Below are 4,188 nucleotides of genomic sequence, written 5' to 3' on the forward strand. Positions count from 1 at the left end.
TCTGGCCATTAAAGTTTTATTGTTTCTTAAATATTAAATCTACAGAGCAAAATGGAGTTGGTGTTGTCTTACCAAAGTCTATAGGCTTTCTCTCCGTCTGGTTTGATACATCTTATGTCAATGATTTGTTGTGGAAATGCTGTAGCCCATGTGTACTCTCCATAGATTGTTGACACAGTTTCTTCTGCACAGTTTTGTGGCACTGAAAAAAAAAACAACACAAAAATATGTACTGTGCACTACCAGTTTTCTTCAACAGTATATTTTTCTCTTTTATTTGTCTTTACAAATATAGCTTACTTATTTGCTTGATGGCCACTTCCATGGGTTGAATAGTGATGGAGCCATTGTCATATGTTAACAAGGAATTATTAATGAATTGTTTAATTTCAACTACGTTGTGTGTATCGAATGCCTGAACATGGAAACAGCAGATGTATCTGTTGATGAGATATGGAATTAGTAATTACAGCAGCATTGGTTCGAACAAGTATTTCAATAAAGTCTCGTCTTCAGTTAAATACAAATCAAATTTAGTATGACAGAACAGAGATAGTCAGATTGTTGCATAACTATAATATGCAATAATATCTTTCTATATTTACAGTCACCTACTGTTTTTGCTGGCCACGGGAAGTCTAAAAAAAGAAAACAGAGACTTTGGGTTTTGTGTGTAGTTGCATTGAACACATCAGCTGTTTCAGTGTATCAAATAGTTTTCTAGGATTACAATTAATTTACACAAAACTGAAAAATAAATGATGTATTGATTTTCTATCTCGCCACAAAACAAAATGCATACTCACTATCAGACCAGTATATTGCTCCATGTTCCTGTAAAATATTACAGATGAACCAAGCAGAGCTGCTGTATGATAGATACCAAAAACAAGATGCCACTTTAACAGAAATAAATGAATTTAGCACCACCCACCTGCCAGAACTCGCTCTTAGATTCAGTACGTCTACTTTGTCTTTCACTTCGAGCCGTTTATTCACCTTTTGCCAGAAAAGAACCATTTAGTGTGAACATTGTTTGTACAGATGGCTTTCAAGTGCAGTTGTGTTACCCTCTTACCCATTCCTCAATAACGTCCTTTGGTTCTGGAGGGCTGCCAGTCATACTTAAGATCAAATCAACTCTAATGAATGTGTCTGGTGAGGCTGCAAGGGTGAGAAGACACATTTACATGACAGGTTCAAAGACAGATTCTATATCCGAGAGTTTAACATTTAGAGGATCCCAACAGCATTCGTCCTTCACAGGGTTCCACAGGGTTCCTCTTTATTCCCTACACCAACAGTGGAAGTTGGGACGAGGACAGACATATTTTTTTGTTAATGTTGTTGAAATGGTCAGTGATTAACTCCCACCTCCTAAAAGTGACCATTTCTAAAGCCAAGAGGTGGAAACTGTAGCAAGCGATGCACTAAATCAGACACATGTGCAAGAGAGGCCATCAGAGAATGTGTTTGCTTGTTGTTGTTTTTTTTTTTAAGTTGATAGGAAACTTATGATGTGTTTTTTTTTTTTCCGGTTCCCCCTTCTTCGGTTACCTTTCCTTGTTTTTTCCAATTGGGAAATTAGGACCCAAAACAGTCAGTAAAGTTGCGTTGTCCCTGGACTTACTGTTGCTGTTTTTGGTTTTTGCTTTGATCACATAGTATTGTGCTCTTTACTGCATGAATGGCTGAAGTGTTCACACTGCCTTACTATTAAAAAAGGAATTTCCAACTGTGCAATACTAAAAATCTGAACTAAACCGAGGAAGCGACAACAATAAAGAGGATGTAAAGCAGATGACTGGTGTGAGCTGTTTGGTGAACTGACCTGCAGTTTTATTGACACCCAAAGGCTCTCCGGTCGTTGACATGTTAGTGGGTCGAGCTGGCAAACTTTGAGTCGGACCGCCTTCTGTAAATAAAATGAAAACCATTTCCAACAAAGCCATCAACTACAGCAGCGAAGTTTTCCTCACTTACTTTGCTGCACCCAATTAAAAAGTAAATTCAGTTTGCCATTCATTGGCACTTTATAATTTTCACTTTTCAAACACACCTGATGTAGGTACAGGAGTCCTTACAGTTGGCAGCACAGTTGTCACTGTAGAGTTTAGGCGTTTCACTTAAAGAACAAAAAAGAGAAAGCATTAATTATCAGTTCTTAAAGAAAGAAAATTCAAAGGAAAGGTTGAATTAAAAAACCCACAATGTCTGACGGAAATCAAATTATGGAAATCACAGTTCTACCATAATGAATAGTTACTCGTCGTCTGTATTTTTAGAACGTGTTCTCCGCTTCTAATGTGTTTCTGCAGGTGTGGGATACATTTTTTCCTTTTATTAATGTGTGCTGCATCCTTTTAATGCAGCCACTTAGCAATCAAAGTGAAAGTGCGTGATAATTCAAACATACTGTTGATGTTCATGTATGAAGTAAACATTTTAAGCCAAATTGACACTCGGCCGCAAGCCACTTAAAACACAAGAACTGAACAAATATATAATTATGTACACAAATTCAGATCAAAATAAAAAGAAGGTCTGACATATGTTCTTTTTAAAGACAGTAATAACAGCTTTAAATGGTGTTTGGTTATTGCTAATGCAACACATCCATACAACATCGAGAGCATTTTATATGTCTGTGTGTCAGAGAGGACTCACCCACAGGAACTATGTTGACGTCATCAGGATAAATCATGATGTTTGGGAAGTCCAAAGAGACATTTAAGTTCAGTAAATCTGTCATGTTTTTCTGAACCACTTTCACATCAGCAGCAGGCTCCACGTTTATATAGACGTCACAGCTGAAACTGCAGGTAAACCACAAGAATACGTTTAACTGGTTTGATATATATATTTGGCTTGTGCCATGCAGCCCTCACATGCGCTGTCAAAATAATCTTAAGCTAATTGTCTGTTGTTGTATCTTTAATTGTACAGAAAAGTCTGTAAAATTGCTGACATTGTCCCAAAATTAACAACCCAGCAACAGTTATTATAAATATTGTGCCAATTACGCTAAATTAAATTTGTTTCTCTTTTTTATTGAAGATATACCACATTATTCATACATATTGCTCTGTTTTTTGTTGTTTTTTTGTTTTTAATACATGGATCTTTAGAATAAATGACAATAAATGTCTGTGACTGAATATGTAGCTTTTAAGTTTTATACTCAATTATCTTTTTTTTTGTGTGGATATTTTCAAATTATTTCAAAAAAATTGTTAAGGATTTTGCACAATTTTTTTCCCTTTAAAATTTTAAGCTAAATCTTATTAGTGTTATTTTTATTTGGACACTACATTCAAACTCTGTTATCCTGGACACAAATTAGGCAGATTTTTTTGGATGACATCCAACCTAATGCACACATTTTCAGTTTTTCGAAAGTACAAAGGTGCGCTGCACTGAGTTTTAGATGCTACAAAGGCTTCATTGATAGTCAACACCTTGGAAAGTGAGGATAACAGGCGCTGGGGAGTCTTGTATTGTCACTACACTCTGGATGATGGAGCTCACTATGGAGCTCTCAAGGCTGCTGATACCTCTGCACGTTGTCTTCCAGATATTTAGTAAAACTCTCATGTTGGTCAACCCTCGTGTCGGTCTTTACTTTCTGTTGCAGCCCACAAACTGGGTCGTACCACAGAGAAATAGCATTTATAGTTTTAACCTTGTTAGTCTTCCAAATGAAGGCTGTTTGACCATTTTGAGCATGTGCTAGCAATTTAATATAATAATTTAGACCAAATCTGCAACATTAAACTGTTTTACTGCAACACCTTTAGGTTTATCGGTTAATTGAGGGTGGTTGATCATAATTTCGGAAAAAACCTGCTACATAATGTCTGTAAATGTATTTCTTTTTGCACATTATTTAAATGAGAGTTTTTTACATTAATTTTACAAATTGTGCTTGATTCTGTTTTTTTCAGATTTGTTTTACAGTGTATAGCACAATTAATGATCCTTTTATTTTTGTAGGCTTTGAATTCATCTTACCTCTGCTTATAGCTGGGCTCTGATAATGCTTCCAGTTCCTGAAAACACAGAGATTTTTTTCATGTCTTTATCAAAAGGTTGGATGATTTTACTTGCTTACTTACTCACGACTGATTGCACCAAATATAATTCACACCTACTTTCAGTGCTTTCATCTGCCTCAGGGCTCATCCATCC

Source organism: Stegastes partitus, unplaced genomic scaffold (genome assembly GCF_000690725.1).
Source record: "Stegastes partitus isolate 25-593 unplaced genomic scaffold, Stegastes_partitus-1.0.2 Scaffold2, whole genome shotgun sequence".
Lineage (NCBI taxonomy): Eukaryota > Metazoa > Chordata > Actinopteri > Pomacentridae > Stegastes > Stegastes partitus.